The sequence below is a fragment of the Chrysemys picta genome, chromosome 2, assembly GCF_011386835.1.
Source record: "Chrysemys picta bellii isolate R12L10 chromosome 2, ASM1138683v2, whole genome shotgun sequence".
In the NCBI taxonomy this organism is placed as follows: Eukaryota; Metazoa; Chordata; order Testudines; family Emydidae; genus Chrysemys; species Chrysemys picta.
Genome location: NC_088792.1, coordinates 124,681,267 through 124,701,044, shown reverse-complemented (window position 1 = coordinate 124,701,044; position 19,778 = coordinate 124,681,267).

Sequence of the window (19,778 nt, the reverse complement as noted above, 5' to 3'; positions counted from 1 at the left end):
AAACTTTAAATAGCATTGGGTTCTGATCTTTAAGCTCAATTGACCTCAATTGAATCCTGCGCTGACTATGCCAATTGTCATGCTGTATGGAGAGACTCAAAACTGTGAGTTCCAATCTTAGGTCAGACTGTCAGAAAATAGGCACCCCAAACTGATGGTATATTTCTATAATTAGATTTCACCAAGCCACCCACACAAACTGAACTTAGTGGTAAAAGGTTATTAAAACCAAAAATCACACCACTTCAGGTTATTCTCAACTCCAAAGGGTCGGTCACTTACCCTAGGTCATACACTCATAGACTTTTAGGTCAAAAGGGACCGTTGTGATCAGCTAGTCTGACCTGCATATTGCAGACAACAGAACCTCACCCACCTGCTCCTGCAATAGACCCATAACCTCTGACTGAGTTACCAAAGTCCTCAAATCATGATTTAAAGACTTCAAGTTACAGAGAATCCACCATCCACTAGTTTAACCCTCCAAGTGACTCATACTCCACTCTGAAGAGGAAGGTGAAAATCCCCCAGAATCTCTGCCAATCTGACCCAGGAGAAAATTCCTTCCCATTCCCAAATATGGAGATAAGATAGACCCTGAGCGTGTGGGCAAGACCCACCAGCCAAACATCCGGGAGATAATTCTCTGTAGTAACTCAGAACCCTCCCCATCCAGTATCCCATCACCAGCTGTTGGAGATATTTGCTGCTAGCAGTCACAGATCAGCTACATGCCATTGTTGGCAGTCCCATTATACCATCCCCTCCATAAATTTATCAAGCTCAGTCTTGAAGCCAGTGAGGTTTTTTGCCCCCACTGCTCCCCTTGGAAGACTGTTCTAGAAAGTCAATGGACACTCTTGATCTTACACCAAAGACAATACAGGCAGCCAATATTTCTAGTAAAGTAATTAAAGGTTTATTAGCTAAGAAAAAGAAATGTGCATTATTGAGAAGTCAAAGCAGGTAAAATACATTAAAAACTGAGTCAAAGTTTGTGAGTCCAAAATGATAGTGTAAATGTAGTAATCTGCTAGTTTTACATAAATCTGTCAGGATTACCCAAAGTAACTTTGTGGATCTCTGTCTTGGATCTCTGTGGGTGTCCAAAAAGTTCGGAGATACAGGATCGAACCCTGGATCCATTCTTATAGCATCTTCCTATGTCGGCATCACAAAGGTCACATGGAAAGGCCATCTAAGTAAAAAGAAGTTCAGGAGAGCTGGCAGTTTCTCAAGGAGACTATATTAAACACAATAGTCAGCTATCCTGATATGAAGGAAAGACAGGAAGACCAGTAAGAGGTCAATATGGCTCCATCACAAATGTTTTAATGGCTTCAAAATCTAAAATGAATCCTACTGAAAGTAGAAATATGGACAAATTGCTAAGGAGGAGTACAAAAGAGTAGCACAAGTATGCAGGAACAAAATCAGAAAGGCTAAGGCACAAAATGAGTTGCACCAGCAAGGGACATAAAAGGCATTAAGAAGAGGTTCTTTAATACATTAGGAGCAAGAGAAAGATGAAGGAAAGCAGGGAAGGAGAGCTACTACCTGATGATATCCAAAAAGCTGAGGTTTTTAATTCTTATTTTGATTCAGTCATCACTAATAAGGTTAACAGTGACCAGATACTCCACACAATTAATGTTAACTATCAGGGGGAAGGAATGCAAGCCAAAATAGGGAAATAACAGGTTAAACAATATTTAGAAAACTTAGATGTATTCAAGTTATCAGGGCCTGATTAAATTAATCCTAGGATACTTAAGAAACTAACTGAAGCAATCTCGAAACTGTTATCAATTATCTTTGAGAACTCCTGAGCACAGGTGAGGTCCAAGAAGACTGCAGCTGGGCAAACATAGTATTTATCTTTAAAAATAACTAAGAGGACTTGGGAATTAGATGCCATTCAGCCTAACTTCAATACCTGAAAAGATACTGGAACAAATTAAACAATCAATTTGTAAGCACATAGAGAATAATAGAGTTATAATAAATAGACAGCATGGATTTGTCTAAAACAAATCATCCCAAACCAACCTAACTTCCTTCTTAGACAGAGTGACTGGTCTACTGACTAGCAGGGAAGCAGTAGATGTGACATATCTATTTTAGGAAAGCCTTTGACACAATCGCATCTGACATTCTTATAAACAAGCTAAAGAAACATGGTGTAGATGAAATTACTATGAGGTGTAATTATTATTACAACTGATTGAGAGACCATACTCAAAGAATAGTTATCAATGATTCACTGTCAAACTGGGAGGGCATATCTAGTAGGGTCCCACAAGGGTCAGTCCTGGGTCTGGTATTATCAATATTTTCATTAATGACTTGGATAATGGAGTAGAGAGAATGCTTATAAAATTTGTGGATGGCACCAAACTTAGAGGGGTTACAAGCACTTTGGAGGAAAGGATTAGAATTCAAAATGACCTTAACAAATTGGAGAATGGGTCTGAATTAACAAGATCAAATTCAATAAAGGCAAGTGCAAAGTACTTCACTTAGGATGGAAAAATCAAATACATAAGTAAATATTAAGGATAACTGGCTAGATGGTAAAAAGAATCTGGGGGTTACAGTAGCTCACAAATTGAATGAGTCAAAAATGTGTTGCAGCTGCAAAAAAGGCTAATATTCTGGAGTGTGTTCACAAGAGCATTGTATGTAAGACACAGGAAGTAATTGTCCCACTCTACTCAGCAGTGGTGAGGCCTCCGCTGGAATATTGTGTCCAATTCTAGGTGCCACACTTTAGGAAAGATGTGGATGAATTGGAGAAAGTCCAGAGGAGAGCAACAGAAATGATAAAAGGTTTAGAGAACCAGACATGTGAGGAAAGGTTTAAAACAATGGCATCTTTTGTCTTTAGAAAAGACTGATGGGGGGACCTGACAGTCTTCAAATATGGTAAGGCCTATTATCAGGAGGACACTGATTATTCCCCATGTCCACTAAACGTAGGACAAGAATTAATGTGTAGCAAGGGAGATTTAGATTAGAATTAGGAAAAAACTTTCTAACTATAAGGGTAGTTAAGCTCTGGAAAAGGCTTCCAAGGGGGGGGTTGAAGCACTTGTAGCACTGGAGTTTTTTTAAAAGAAGGTTGGACAAACACCTGTTAGGTTCAATTTTTTCTGCCACAGCACAGGGGGCTGGACTTGATGACATCTCAAAATCCTTTCCAGCCCTATATTTCAATGATTCTGTGATTGATTCTCTAGGTAATGTAACTCAAGTAAGTAACTGTTTGCAGTATTGAGCTGTATGTGTGTGTATACTATAGGAAGAGCTGGTAGCAACTCTTCCATTTAGGTTAACTACCACTTTCCATCAGTAATGGGTGTAGCCTCCTGATTCAATGGCTGCATTCCATATGGCCACCCCAGGGCCAGTCCCAGTTACTTATAGTGGGGGAGGCTCACTCAGCATCCAGACCTGGCTGCTCAGAGTGGGAAGAGACCCTGCCATGAGCCCAGCATCCTGCCTCTGTATCCCCACTGCCTGGAAACAAGGACATGCAGGAACATCACGCCAACTTTCTTTCCAGATACTCCTTCTAGGATGTTTTGCTCTTCAGGCAGTGCACTACTCTGACATAATCGTGCAGTGAAAGAAGTGGCACCACCATGATGTGGGGCCCTGGTTATGAAGCCTGGGTGTTTTTGCATCGTTGGTTTTGTGATTTCTGTGGGTGTAGTTGCACCCATGAACACCCGCTAAAGCTGCCCCTGCTTTCCACTTTAAATTATTCCTGCTGCTTTTTAAAAAAGAAGTTTTAACACCATTGCATGAAGAAGGCCTTTAAAATTCAGCAGGGAGAAAGACCTCAAGCTAGTGAAGTGCCTTTTCTGTGCCCCATGGAATTCCATGCAGGGTTTGAAAATATAAACTGTTGAAAATTATTATTTCCCTTCTCTCACTTGTGTTGCTTGGGAAAATGCTGGCAATCTGCCAAAATAATAACTGAACAGGATCATCGGAAAGGCTGGCCCCACACTGCCACCAAACCAGGAATTCCTGGCAGCTGCTGGAGGTGAGAGGGTGGGAACAGGACTAGGCTTGGCTCCCTGGGAATTAGTGGCCCAACCCTCTCTCTGGAATAACAGCCTTCTCTTGCCACTAGTTACTGTAGTTAATCCTGTAGTTCAAGTGATAGATGTGTACTGTGGTGCTGGTAATGTGCTGATCATGCATGATAAGGGGTTGCTACCGTTGTGCATAACAGAATTCAATTTTATTTTTTTACTTAAAAAAAATAAGAAATTACATAAAAAATATATTAAAGGAATGTTATTTTGGTTGCAATGTCAAAAAAATTAAAATTAGGAAATGCCAGATATAATATTGCCTGTCCAACTTTATTTCTGCCCCCTTGCACATATGCATTATGATATGCCCTTTAATTATATGCTCGCATACTATTTTTTCCACTGGGCTAAAAGTTTTAAGGTGTGCACCACTAGCCTCCTTTGGCTGTTTTCTGTAGAGCAAGGCAGGTAACTAATTAGTTCCCCCAAGAAACACCTTAGATGCCTAAGCAGTCTGACTCTTGATGGCTAATTCCTGTTTGTGGATCACTAAGCAGTGATAGGTGCCTCCCTGCAGCCTGGATTTAGGCATCTATATCTTTCAGAGGGGAGGGTTTAGGGCACACCCCTCTCGTTGCCATCACCCACTGGCTAGTTTAGGCATCTCCCCACCTACTGCCTTTTGCAGATTGCAGTCTAAGGCTCCTATATATCCCTTCCAATCCATGCAAAAAGCTTTAATATAAGCTTACATTGAGACCGCTTACCTTGAAAAATACAAATAATCAAAATTAATCCATACAAAAACCACATTAAAAGAACATTAAGATGTGTATCTCAAGTTTACTACTTTTCTCAGACTTGGCTTCAGTAATAAAAACTGGATTCTACAGTATAGAAGCAGCTTTAAGTCATGGATTTTTCAGGGATATTGTGGCCTTACATTTTTATGGAGTCTAAGCCTCTAATATCTCCTGTTTTGCCTATGTATTGCAGGAAGTTGTTTCTTCCTTAACTGGGCACTTTCTTGCTTTTGTTCGTTAATGTAAACATATCTTTCTTATTGTATGGCATTTGGAGAAATATAATTTGTTGTTGTTATAGATAATGGAATGTTGATTTGAAAACGATTTCTTAGAGATGGGTCCAGCTCCCACTAAACTCAATGGATGGAGAATTAATTTTGTTTATACTCTAAAAAATGGCTTTATACAAAAATGCCATTGTGGGGTTCCATTTTAAAGAAGCTCAATATCAAATATATTCAACTGGCAAGAAAAGGATTTTTTTTCATAATTACCTACCCTGCAAATTCATCAGGAGATATGAAAGTTAAGATGTTTTCTTTCTGGCTCTTATGTGATCATAGAATCATAGAATATCAGAGTTGGAAGGGACCTCAAGAGGTCATCTAGTCCAACCCCCTGCTCAAAGCAGGACCAATTCCCAACTAAATTATCCCAGCCAGGACTTTGTCAAGCCGGGCATTAAAAATCTCCAAGGAAGGAGACTCCACGACCTCCCTAGGTAACGCATTCCAGTGCTTCACCACCCTCCTAGTGAAATACTGTTTCCTAATATCCAGCCTGGACCTCCCCCACTGCAACTTGAGACCATTACTCCTAGTTCTGTCATCTGCCACCACTGAGAACAGCTGAGCTCCATCCTCTTTGGAACCCCCCTTCAGGTAGTTGAAGGCTGCTATCAAATACCCCCTCATTCTTCTCTTCTGGAGACTAAACAATCCCAGTTCCCTCAGCCTCGCCTCATAAGTCATGTGCTCCAGACCCCTAATCATTTTTGTTGCCCTCCGCTGGACTCTTTCCAATTTTTCCACATCCTTCTTGTAGTGTGGGGCCCAAAACTGGACACAGTATTCTAGATGAGGCCTCACCAATGTCGAATAAAGGGGAACGATCACGTTCCTCGATCTGCTGGCAATGCCCCTACTTATACAGCCCAAAATGCCGTTAGCCTTCTTGGCAACAAGAGCACACTGTTGACTCATATCCAGCTTCTGTCCACTGTGACCCCTAGGTCCTTTTCTGTAGAACTGCTACCTAGCCATTTGGTCCCTAGTCTGTAGCAGTGCATGGGATTCTTCCGTCCTAAGTGCAGGACTCTGCACTTGTCCTTGTTGAACCTCATCAGTTTTTTTTGGCCCAATCCTCTAATTTGTCTAGGTCCCTCTGTATCCGATCCCTACCCTCTAGTGTATTACCACACCTCCCAGTTTAATGTCATCTGCAAACTTGCTGAGAGTGCAGTCCACACCATCGTCCAGATCATTAATAAAGATATTAAACAAAACCGGCCCCAGGACCGACCCTTGGGGCACTCTGCTTGAAACTGGCTGCCAACTAGACATAGAACCGTTGATCACTACCTGTTGAGCCCGACAATCTAGCCAGCTTTCTATCCACCTTACAGTCCATTCATCCAGCCCATACTTCTTTAACTTGGCGGCAAGAATACTGTGGGAGACCGTATCAAAAGCTTTGCTAAAGTCAAGGAACAACACATCCACTGCTTTCCCCTCATCCACAGAGCCAGTTATCTCATCATAGAAGGCAATTAGGTTAGTCAGGCACGACTTCCCCTTGGTGAATCCATGCTGACTGTTCCTGATCACTTTCCTCTCCTCTAAGTGTTTCATAATTGATTCCTTGAGGACCTGCTCCATGATTTTTCCAGGGACTGAGGTGAGGCTGACTGGCCTGTAGTTCCCCGGATCCTCCTTCTTCCCTTTTTTAAAGATGGGCACTACATTAGCCTTTTTCCAGTCATCCGGGACCTCCCCCGATCGCCATGAGTTTTCAAAAATAATGGCTAATGGCTCTCATCCGCCAACTCCTTTAGCACCCTCGGATGCAGCGCATCTGGCCCCATGGACTTGTGCACATCCAGTTTTTCTAAATAGTCCTGAACCACTTCTTTCTCCACAGAGGGCTGGTCACCTTCTCCCCATATTGTGCTGCCCAGTGCAGCAGTCTGGGAGCTGACCTTGTTCGTGAAGACAGAGGCAAAAAAAGCATTGAGTACATTAACTTTTTCCACATCCTCGGTCACTAGGTTGCCTCCCTCATTCAGTAAGGGGCCCACACTTTCCTTGACTTTCTTCTTGTTGCTAACATACCTGAAGAAACCTTTCTTGTTACTCTTAACATCTCTTGCTAGCTGCAACTCCAAGTGTGATTTGGCCTTCCTGATTTCACTCCTGCATGCCTGAGCAATATTTTTATACTCCTCCCTGGTCATTTGTCCAATCTTCCACTTCTTGTAAGCTTCTTTTTTGCGTTTAAGATCAGCAAGGATTTCACTGTTTAGCTAAGCTGGTCGCCTGCCATATTTACTATTCTTTCTACACATCGGGATGGTTTGTTCCTGCAACCGCAATAAGGATTCTTTAAAATACAGCCAGCTCTCCTGTACCCCTTTGCCCTTCATGTTATTCTCCCAGGGGATCCTGCCCATCTGTTCCCTGAGGGAGTCAAAGTATGCTTTTCTGAAGTCCAGGGTCCGTATTCTGCTGCTCTCCTTTCTTCCTTGTGTCAGGATCCTGAACTCGACCATCTCATGGTCACTGCCTCCAGGTTCCCATCCACTTTTGCTTCCCCTACTAATTCTTCCCTGTTTTTGAGCAGCAGGTCAAGAAAAGCTCTGCCCCTAGTTGTTTCCTCCAGCACTTGCACCAGGAAATTGTCCCCTACACTTTCCAAAAACTTCCTGGATTGTCTGTGCACCGCTGTATTGCTCTCCCAGCAGATATCAGGGTGATTAAAGTCTCCCATGAGAACCAGGGCCTGCGATCTAGCAACTTCTGCTAGTTGCCAGAAGAAAGCCTCGTCCACCTCATCCCCCTGGTCTGGTGGTCTATAGCAGACTCCAACCATGACATCACCCTTGTTGCTCACACTTCTCAACTTTATCCAGAGACTCTCAGGTTTTTCTGCAGTTTCATACCAGAGCTCTGAGCTCCTCTCTTACATACAATGCAACTCCCCCACCTTTTCTGCCCTGCCTGTCCTTCCTGAACAGTTTATATCCATCCATGACAGTACTCCAGTCATGTGAGTTATCCCACCAAGTCTCTGTTATTCCAATCACATCATAGTTCCCTGACTGTGCCAGGACTTCCAGTTCTCCCTGCTTGTTTCCCAGGCTTCTTGCATTTGTGTATAGGCATTTAAGATAACTCATCGATCGTCCCTCTTTCTCACTATGAGACAGGAGTCCTCCCGTCTTGCGCTCTCCTGCTTGTGCTTCCTCCCAGGATCCCATTTCCCCACTTACCTCAGGGCTTTGGTCTCCTTCCCCCGGTGAACCTAGTTTAAAGGCCTCCTCACTAGGTTAGCCAGCCTGCTAGCGAAGATGCTCTTCCCTCTCTTCATTAGGTGGAGCCCGTCTCTGCCTAGCACTCCTCCTTCTTGGAACACCACCCCATGGTCGAAGAATCCAAAGTCTTCTCTCCAACACCACCTGCATAGCCATTCGTTGACTTCCACGATTCGATGGTCTCTACCCAGGCCTTTTCCTTGCACAGGGAGGATGGACAAGAACACCACTTGCGCCTCAAACTCCTTTATCCTTCTTCCCAGAGCCACGTAGTCTGCAGTGATCCGCTCAAGGTCATTCTTGGCAGTATCATTGGTGCCAGCATGGAGAAGCAGGAAGGGGTAGCGATCCGAGGGCTTGATGAGTCTCGGCAGTCTCTCCGTCACATCGTGTATCCTAGCTCCTGGCAAGCAGCAGACCTCTCGATTTTCCCGGTCGGGGCGGCAGATAGATGACTCAGTCCCCCTGAGGAGGGAGTCCCCGACCACCACCACCCTCCTCCTCCTCTTGGGAGTGGTGGTCGTGGAACCCTCATCCCTAGGACAGTGCATCTTTTGCCTTCCAATCTGTGGAGCCTCCTTCTGCTCCATTCCCTCCGATGGGTCTTCTAATCCACTCTCCACATTAGAGAGAGAACATGTAAACGATTGCTCACCTGTATCTCCATTGCTGGTGCATGGACGCTCCTCTTTCTTCTTCTGGAAGTCACATGCTGCCAAACCTCTTCACAATCCTTCTGTCCCTGCTGCGCCTGCTCTGAATCTTCAGAAGATTGTGGCCGTAGAAGCATCTCCTGACGTCTGTCCAGGAAATCTTCATTTTTCCTTATGCAACGCAGAGTCGATACTCGTTTCTCCAGCCCTCGAACCTTCTCTTCCAACATGGAGACCAGCTTGCACTTTGTACAGACAAAGTCGCTTCTGTCCTGTGGAAGAAAGACAAACATGGCACAACCTGTGCAGGTTACAACAGCTGATCGCTCACCTTCCATATCACCGTCCTCTTAAGAGCTTCCTCAGCTGTTGCAGGAACTACTCAGAGAAACCTGCAGATGAAAGCCTCAGTGAGCTCTCCCCAGGCAAACTCCCTCTATTAGCCTCTGCTGTTCGCCGCTCAGCTGGTTCGCTGCTGACTGCCCTTATATACCAGTCAGGCCCACTGACCAGTATCATCTGCAGTTGAAATGTAATTACCACTGATTATGCAGGAACCAAAGAGAATTCATCTGGCTCTCCCATAGCTTCATTCTGTGGTGTTAATGAGAGTAAAAAGGAGTAAAATATATGGGCCAATAAAGTGAGCAAATATAACTCAGAAGCACACCTCTGAGGTAATCTGTGGCGAAAACGAGACAGTATTAGTCACTTTTCTTACTATAACAGCATTTTAAGGTCAAGTGCCTTTCACCATGTTGCCAGGTCTCATAATGTTATTGAAAGTCTCTTAATACTTGGTGTTTTTCTTAAACCCCAGTTCCTGGACTCCAGTGATTATGGAAGACTCTCAGCTCTTTTTTTAAAGTAAATGTCTAGCCCTTATATTTGTGGAGAAATGCCTGAAATTGTGATCTGAGTGCACCTTATGAAAAACCAATATTTTTTTGGATTTTTTAAAAATTATTATTTATAAACTAATTTTGTTATGGGGGGGACTGAGTCATAATATTTGAATGTTTGGACTTGGCAATACTTCTTTCAATTGTGTTTTATACAAGCAGTGTATTTTCTGTATAAGACTCTTCCTAACATAGACCTAAACCTTCCACTCTCATGGAATAGCACATAGGGGAACAGAGGGAATAAAATTCCATGAGGATCCTCTGACACTTTGTTTCCCACAGATCATTCAGGGAGAATGGACCACAGATTTACCCCAAGACCTGTGGATTCCCAGTATCTGCAGGAGGTAAGAGCCCTCCACAAAGAATGTCCTTGGGTGGGATCCATAAGGAGACTTAGGTATTGCAAACTGAGTACCGCTGTGCCTAACTTTTAGGCACCTAGAAAAGCACAAGAACAACACTGCGATCCACATATTTTAAATTAGGCACCTACATTCCAATGTTCCCTCTAATTTTTTCCATCCATGTGCAGAATAAATTTTCCTGAGCCCTGTCTCCACTCCCCTGCTCTGTGGAGATGGGGTACATAGGCGGGGGAGAGAGAGTGTGAGTATGTGTGTGTGTGAGAGAGAGAGAGAGAGAGAGAGAGAGTGTATGACTGTGTGTGCTGGCTGCTGGGGAAGTCTCAGAGTCTTTTTAAGGCACTCGCTCACCGGGAAGGGAAGGCTCCTTCACACCTCAGACTGCAGCAGCTCTCTCCTGCTCAGAGTCCTCAGACAGGTTGTCCCCTCTCCCCTGCTCTGTGGAGATGGGGTACAGGGGCAGGGGAAGGGGGACACCCTAACATCAGCACCCTCCTCCTCCTCCCCACCTCTGCTCTGCACAACCAGCAGGAGGGTCCTGGGAGCAGCTGCAGGAGCAACGTGGCTGCAAAGCAGTGTGGGGAGGGACACCTGAACACACACTGCTGGATGTGCACGGCTCTGCTAATCAAGTGTGTGGCACTTGAATCACTCCTGGGTGGCTGCTCAATCGCTGAGCTTAGAGGGAACACAGCTACATTCCCTATATAATGAATGGGGAGAGAGATGATCTACATGTGAATGTGATCTACAAAAGCCACCATGCTAGGCAGGGGGGCATCTAAGCTAGCCAATGGGAGATGCTAACAAGAAAGATGTATCCTAAGCCCCACCCCTCACATGGAGACAGGCATCTAAATCTGGGCTACAGGTAGGCACCTATTGCTGCTTAGTGAACCACAAACAGGAGCCCATCACCTTGAGTCAGGTATTTTAGATGCCTAAGGGCTTTCTTGGGGCAATGGTGCCTGCCTCACTTGACATTCAACAGCTGGGGGAGGAGCTTATAACTTTTAGCCCAGTGGTTAGAATATTTGACTGGCATGTGGGAGACCCAGATTCAAGTCCCCCTTCTCTTCTAGAGGTGGGATTTGAACAGGGTACCTCTCACCTTACAGGAGGGTGCTCTAACCACTGGATTACAGAGGCATTCTCATCCCCTTTCTCTTTCTGGCCCAATGGCTCTTCCACTTAAACAGTAATTGGGCCAGAGAGAAAGCAAGAGTGATTCTATAGTCCAGTGGTTAGGACATGCACCTGGGAGGCAGAAGACCCTGAGTCTAGTCCACCTACTCTAATCACTCTATCCAGGGCCATCCTTACCCATACGCAAAATACGCAGCTGTGTAGGGCACCAGGAAATTTGGGGCACCAAATTTCCTGGTGCCCTGTGCAGCTGCGTGCTGCTCCAGCCCCTGCCCTGCTTCTTCCCCATGGCCTCCACCCCAGCCCCACTCCAAAGCCCCCGCCCTGCCCCACCCCTGAGAACTGCAGCAGGGCCGGGCCTGCACTCACCGGCAGTGGAAAGTGCAGTGCGCCGCCGGGGGGGCGGTTCCCCCTGCCTCCCAAGCCAGCCTCCCCTGTGGAGGCCTGAGGCCCCACACACCACCCCCGTGGGGGGGCTGATAGGGCCCCAGAATAGCTAGGGACAGCCCTGACTGTATCACTATTTATCCACAGTGGAACAGTTTCAACAGGAGAGATTGAGGAAGCTCCATATCAGAATATCCCAGTTCTTTGATGGAGGAGGTTCAAATGCTTTCTTTGTTCTGGCAGAGAGATGGGAATTGGATCTGGGACTCCTGCATCCTAGATAAGTGCTCTAACCACTGGGCTAAAAGTTATAATGTGGACAACACCTTGTTCTCCAGCTGGATTTTGAATGGGAACCAATCTGGCATGCATACTCAGAGTCTGCCTACCAGATCAGGCCCCACATGTGACTTAAGCAGATGAATGTCAATCTTCCCCTGGTTTGTGAATAGCTCTGGGGTTTAGTCAGGAGATAACAATATAGATGGAGGCAGCAATGCCCATGCCCAGAGGCAGAATTTAGGAGACTAGGAAACTTTTACCCTGAAAATTTAGGTGCAGAATAAGTTTAGGCATCTACCAGGTTGGCAGGGGCTTTGTCGATCGCAGTGAAGTCAAAACTGGCATGCAGGCATTTAAGTGCCGTTGTGGATCTGGGCTCTTGCCTCTCTGGGCTGGGTTTGGGACCTGCAGGTGCCACCTCTCTAGCAGAATGGCTTTTCATCTCCAAGTAGGATGACCAGATAGCAAGTGTGAAAAATTGGGACAGGGGGTGTGGGGTAATAGGTTCCTATATTAGAAAAAGCCCCCAAAATTGGGACATCTGGTCACCCTATCTCCAAGGGCTGATGGACGGATGATATGCCCAGGCCTTTTTGCCAGCCACCTTGCCAAATGCCAGCCCCCAGCCTCCCGTGCAGATCCTGAGCACATGGAAAGCCCTCTGCAAGGTCTCAGGTGGAAGGGATGATGCCCCAGAGGCAGCTCAGTGCTTACCCAGCTCCATGCACCGATAAGGGGGGGGACAATTTGAGCCCAAAATACCATAATTATGTCCCAGCTATACTGAGGTGGGCTCTCATTCTGAAAGGAATCCATCTCATTACAGCCAACAGCAAATATTTAGCTTGTGAGAACAGCCCTATGGGAGGAAACTGTAATTTGAAATGTCTGTTTCTACTAGGGTTACCATATTTTAAGTGTCCAAAAAGAGGACACTCCACGGGCCCCGGCCCCGCCCCAACTCCGCCCCTTCCCCCCCCCCGCCCCAACTCCGCCCCCTCCCCTGGACGCTTCGCCCCCTGCCCCTCCCCCTCCCCTGCTTCCCGCGAACATTTGATTCGCGGGAAGCCTGAAGCAGCAGGCAAGCTGGGGCCGGGGGGCGCGAGGAGGCACGGCTCTGGCCCCGGCGTCTCCTGCCCGGCTTGGCTCGGGCCCCGCACTACAGGCCCTCGGCCCCGCACCGCCGCCCCCGGCCCCAAGCACCGCCGGCCCCGGCCCAGCCCCCGGCCGAGCACCGCCCGGCCTGGCCCTGGCCCAGCACCCGGCCGGCCCCAGCCCGGCCCTGGGCACCGCACCGCCGGCTCCGGCCGAGCATCCCGGCCCCCGGCTCCGCACCGCCGGCCCCAGCCTGACCCTCGGCCGAACACCACCGGCCCCAGGCCCCGGACCGCTGGCTCCGGCCCCGGCGGCTCTGGCCCCAGCCCCCAGCCAAGCGCACCACCGCCCCCGGCCGAGCACTGCCGGCCCCGGGCCCTGGGCCCCGGCCCCGCACCGCCGGCCCCGGGCCCGCACCGCCGGCCCCAGCGGCTCCGGCCGAGCACTGCCAGCCCCAGTGGCTCCGGCCCCCAGCCAAGCACCGCCGGTCCCTCCCTCCCTATTTTTTGGGATTTCCTCCCGGACGGGGATTTCAGGCCCAAAAAGCCGGACATGTCCAGGAAAATCCGGACGTATAGTAACCCTAGTTTCTACCTTAACAAGTATGAAAATTCCCCTCTCTGCTAATCAAAAGGCCCTGGATAGAAATGATACAAAATTTTGCTGACACAATTAATCTCAACTTACACTTTCCTACAATTACAGGGCCATACCATGGCATCAGTTTGGAAGCAGAACCCCTCATTGAAATCAGTGAGGAGTGGGGCTTCAGAATCCATGGTAGGATAGGGACTACATTCAGTCCCAGCCCCATGTGAGTCACAGATTACTTTAGACTGAAAATGCTAGAGACCTGTGGAAAGTTGAATCCCATCCATACACAGCTAATGCATTCCTTTTTCTGACTCATATATCTCACTGATAAACGCTCCCAGCTGCTCTTAACTGTCTCCCTTACAAAAGTAACACCTATCAGTACACCTACCTCTTTAGACACTCTTCAGCTGCACAAGAAAATCCATTCATCAATTATAGATCAATTAAGGAAGAGAAATCTGCAGCTCATTTGATTGCCCTGTTGTCCCTGCAACTCACAGATGCAGCCACAAAACTTTGCAGACTGTCAGGCCTGTTATTTATTTTATTAGCCAGAGCAGCTCATTCCTTCCTTTGAGTAAAGGCACTCTGCAGCATTAGCTAGTCTGCAAAGTGGGGGGGTGGGTTATATTCCACAAATGGCAAGGCAAAAACAAGCAAAAAAAAAAAAACATGGTAGGTCACATGCAACTCTAGTCTCAAGCAACATACTGCCCTGACTGACCAACTGAGTGTCTTTAAACAGGTGACATTCGCCAAGCACCAACTCTGATGATCAAACCTGTATTGTTTATATTATGAATCTGTGGCTCTCTCATCACACACAGATTTTTATTTTAACAGGTTGTTTTAACAGGTAAAATGGTGGGAAATGTTTACTTTGGAAAGATGCAGTTGTCTGGATAAGAAGGGTCAAAGCCGGGATAGAAATGTAGAAGGACTGGTAAAGACATCTAGAAGTATATTTTAATTGTCTCTCGCTGTTATAGACCTTGCATTATGCTAATTACTATTAAAAACACCAGTACCTAGTACATAGCAACAAGGATTTAGTGAACAATGCATACTGCCTCTTCTAAGACAAACCTGGAAAACTTGGCAATATCTTTCTCTTTCTATGTTAGGTTAATCGCCGAGACATATTACACAGTACATAGGATTTCTGTAGCTAAATGAGTAGCAGGACAACTGGATTTTTTTTTTGGGGGGGGGGGGTGTTGAGTGTTCCGAGGTGACTAAATTTGCCTTGTTGAGCCTTGTAAAATCCTGACTAAATCATGTAAACTTCTGTGTAAGCAAAATAGAGGAAACTTCAAAGGGTCAAAAAGCCTTTAGGGATTTGTGCTGAGACGCCAGCAATAGATCCTAATCTGCCTTCAGAATTCTGGCTATATTTGTCCAAGGAGCTGGAACCAGCAAACTTTCTAAGGTAGAGATCGTGGGTTGATTCAGCCTTTATCCCCATAGAGAGTATTAGCTTTGTGAGGCTCTACTCATCGCTTCAGCGCCAAGAGATCTATGCTTGCCCAAAAACCTCTAAAAATGAAGTACAGGAGTAATTTGAGATAATGACTTTATAACAGGCTTGGGCAGACCTTGGACCGAAGAAGTGAAAGATGTTATCACCCCAGCATTCTTCTTAAAATGCAGGTCCCCCCCCCCCCCCGCTTATTCCCAGTTAGTCAAAGCTGCATTAACATTCCATCTAGGGCTGCTAAACAGAATCTTAATTAGTTCTGATACTCTTGTGCAAGGGCTTTATTCATTGCACTCTTAACTAATGGTTGCTGTCAGGGTAGGTTTTTTTTTTTTTTTTCTCTTTGGGTTCTTTGGGGATATCGTGTTCTGCTGCAAAGCATGACAGAAATGTAATGTGCATGCAAAAAAAGCCTTGCAGATCTTCAAATCTTAGGGCTGAGGCTGACTCCAGCCCTGTCTAATGGTGAGACAATGTTAGGACTAATGAGAATAACTTCCACAACAGATATTGCCCTGCCTCTTGTTTATCTTAAAATTTAATGGTGCGCTTTCTTTTTTCCTTGTCAGAAAACACTACGAACTTGCTACTGTATTAAAACAGTTCACACAACTCGCACTAAATTTGCATCTCTGTATTTTTATTGGTCGCCCATAACGTGGTATGAAGAGAGATCCGTAGGTGATGAAACATTAGCAAGTTACTCAACAGCCGGTTGCTCTTACAGGACCTTTCTCTTTGCATTATATGTCACTTACACCCACATTTTACAGATCGTTTTTCCCCAGAGTATCCTTTCTATTTATACATACGATTCTATACGCATAACGACGAAGATTTGGACTGCTTATGATATTAGCAGAGTGAAATTTACGTGATCTGAGCAGATAAGTATTATATATAGTCACACACATAATTTGAAGTAAACATCCCTCAAGGTTATTTGTAGTTCGCGGCTGAGTCGTGACAATAAACATCATAGGCATTCGGTATTAAAAAGAGAGAAATATAATAGGAATGACTCGCCTTTGACGTTAAATTAAAGTGACTGTTTCATGTATCAGCAACGTCCAATAATAGTTATTTGCCTATAAATCTACGTTTTGCTACACTGATTTCGGAAACAGATTTATAAAACTATAAATTACTGTTTATTTAATTCTGGAAAAAACAGATATGCTTTCTGGAAATATGAGGTCCATGTCACTTCGCATCTTCACGTCTTGCACTCCAGTGTTAAAGGCTCCTTCCGAGCTTGCGTAACATTGATTACTCACAAAGAGTTCAGGATAACTATCATGTAGCTAAACTAATTGAGACAATCATGCTAAGTTATAGTCAGTCTAAAAGGTACCATTGATGTGGTAATGCCTATAGAAAATCAGACATGCGACTCACTACCATTTAATTGCTCTTTAAACCTGTTATTACAATGTTAACTGGCTTAAGTATATATTGCTGCCTTTTATTGCCTTGATGTGACAAATTAAAACATACACTCTGGAAACTGCATTCATTTGTGGACAGTTACAGAAAAGGGAGCTGGGTGATATCAAAGCTGTCAAGCTGAATTAATTTGAAAACTTTCATTTTGACTGCAATTCCCATTGCATTTTTGTTGCAGTGGGAAAACATTTTAACGGCATACCTTTTTCCATTGTACTATTTTTAATGCATTAATCGTCAACGTTAATCTAACAATGTATTACATAAATTTTAGTTCAAGGAACGGATCTGGGCAAAATAGATTTTTAGATTTTCAAACTTTGAACAAAAGGGTTCAGAGGTTAAATGGTTAAACTTGTATTATTATTATTATTATTATTATTTCAGGTATCAGGTCTGGTGGACTTAACCAGACCCCTAAAATCGTTGGAATATGGCATATCAGTGATTATTCCTGTCATTGTGCATATTGTGCCTTCCAGCTGATTAGCACCTTTAAAAGGCTCTTCCACGTTAAAATACATTAATAGAAGCAGTTTTCTGAGGAAAGTCTTAATTAGTCACAATGAAAGGTATGCTTCTCTGTGCTAGAATTCTTTTAAAATTCGTCCCCCTCTCTTCCAAGTGAGTTACTCAAACTTGTGACTTTAAGACTGTTAACGTTACTGTGTAACTTCCAGATGTGATTCACTTTTCAGATGCCCTACGAGACTAGCGTTGCAATGTACTTCTTTTCTCCTGCAATGTACCAAGTTCCAGAGCAGATTGCTTCCCATCTTAATCTGCTAATGCTAAATTATCTTGGGGGTATTAAGGGTGGCCGAAAATCAAGCCCACTTTTTTTCCCCCCGCCAGAAGATGGCAGGGGTTAAAATGTCCTGTTTGCCCTTTCTCTTGATCTCGCAGAGAAAAGCAAGAACTGCTAGCACCTTATAGGATTCAGACCTTCTGCTGTTTTGAGGAGCCCCGGCCCCACCAACTTTGAGCAGCCTTATTAATTCCAGCTGCGGTTTATTTGGTTGTCATTTCTCCCTTTTCCTCTGCAATCGTTATTTATGCCCTGAAAAGTGAACGTTGCGAGTGTTGCTATTAAATGGCGTCTTCTACATTGGGGTGCTTCTCTCCCCGAGACCTGGGCAGAAGGGGCTGCCAAAAGAGCGGGGAAAACTGTCTAAATCATAATCAAATCAGCTTCGAGTTCATTACACCAGAGCATTAACTAATTACCAGATCAGAGAGAAGAAAAAATAAATATTCCTTTACATAACTGAAGGTAATTATAACCCTGTTGTTGACACTAACGATTAATAATTGATCAGAAGTTATACACAATAAATTGTCAATTTATCTCCCTATAAAGATTCACATGCTTATTTTTCTGTACGTTTAATACAGAGCCCAATTACAGTATTCATAGCTGCTGCATAGGGAGCGAGACATACTGTTCGCATTTAGCCATTTCTGTATTTTTTTTTTTAAAGAACACACAATGAATTACTCAAGCACTTTACTTAACACAGTGATTTGACAATGCCGGCCTATTTTAATACTGTTGTGAGGAACTACGGCTCAGGTGAGCTTCTCTCTCCTATTAAGGCTAGTTATATTTCCCAGATTACAGCCCTGAAAAGTAAATCCCTGTTTCGGAAGCAAATGACTTTTGCTTAAATCGGAACAGTCAAATCTCTACATTTCATGGCTTTTATTTTTCTCGGGAAAACACAGTAGACCTTGCCCTGACTAGTACAAAACAGTGGCATTCTCCTGTGATTTATTCGGAGGTTGTGGGGGTGGGGAACTCCAGATTGCAGGAGTCCAGCTGTCACCTCTGCCAGACTATTTACAGGTAAAATGCTCCCATAGAAAGGATACGTCCTGCCATAAGAACGCTCGCTGTAATAATTGTTTATGACCAAAATATAAACTCGCTGTTAGAAATTCACCATTTTGTTGCCGTATTTATTTAGAGTACGCGTCAAAGGGGTAAAATAATATTCACAATTCAGAATAATTAAGTTGTCTTATTTATCTAGTATTCCCAGATCGGGATGCACAAATGCATTTGAAAATACATCCGGGACTCCCCCCCCCCTCCGCCCCCGCTTACTTTTTGCTTTGTTTTTTTTACATTCGTTATAACCCAATAACATACCTGAATTTTCATCTGCTGGGTTAAAGAGAGAGGCATGAATTTTACAGCACTTTATTTTTTTTTATCCTAAAAGAAAAAGGGTGTTTTTCGTTAACTCAATAATCGGGACATTGTGCTTGAATTTGGGAAATATTTTAATACATAACATTATCAAACGATATATCTGTAAAATAATCTTTTTAGCAAACGTTAATAAGCAATAAAAATCTTCGATGTTAATCGAATTTCTGCTGCGGTTTATTAACGGGGCTAGGTGGAGGTTTAACTGAGATGTAAACACTGACGGGAGAAGAAATTTCCGATGCGGGATGGTTTTGTTTTTTCGTTCTAGTTGGCTAAGAATGCCTGTAATTAACTTCTGTCTTCTCTGCCGGGTCTGGGGCCCGGCCTCTCATTCCTTATGCACCCTAAACTCTCGTGCGCGTCACTGGCAGTCTGGGAAGTGGGACGCGCAGGAAGTTCAAGATGCGCCCCTCTGAGGAAAGGGCCAGGCAGGGACAGGCTTTACTGTGTTGATGGCTTGTTGGATGCCCCTGATGGGCTCGGTTGTGTCTGGGAGCACACCCTGCTCTTTGTTTCTTTGCCTAAGATTTTTTTTTTTTTAATTTCGATCTCCTCAGAGGGAGAGCGAGAGAGAGAGAGAGTAAGTCCTCAATTCCCTTCTTCTTTCTCTACCAGAGCTCTTCTGTTATTAGGTCTGCATAGGTTACATGCAGAGTCAATGGAAACCGAAACGCTGGTGTCTATAACAATGTATGTTAACTCTTTCTTTAAACTCCTTATTCCCCTCAAACCGTGAACTTGTATTCAGGAGCAACTCGCATCCTTCCCTTTCTGTTTATGGCCTGTGCAGTGTCTCTCTGTCCCCATCCCTCCCCCAGCCTCAATCAAA